Source organism: Arachis duranensis, chromosome 5 (genome assembly GCF_000817695.3).
Source record: "Arachis duranensis cultivar V14167 chromosome 5, aradu.V14167.gnm2.J7QH, whole genome shotgun sequence".
NCBI classification, from domain to species: Eukaryota; Viridiplantae; Streptophyta; class Magnoliopsida; order Fabales; family Fabaceae; genus Arachis; species Arachis duranensis.
Genome location: NC_029776.3, coordinates 32,452,922 through 32,453,125, shown reverse-complemented (window position 1 = coordinate 32,453,125; position 204 = coordinate 32,452,922).

Genomic DNA, 204 nt, shown 5'->3' with positions numbered 1-204 from the left:
TTCCAGTATTACCACCGGATACATACATGCCACAGACACATAATTGGGTGAACCTTTTCAGATTGTGACTCAGCTTTGCTAGAGTCCCCAATTAGAGGTATCCAAGGTTCTTAAGCACACTCTTTTTGCCTTGGATCACAACTTTATTTCTTTCTTTCTTCTCTCTTTTTTTTTTCGTTTTCTTTTTCTCCTTTTTTTTTTGAG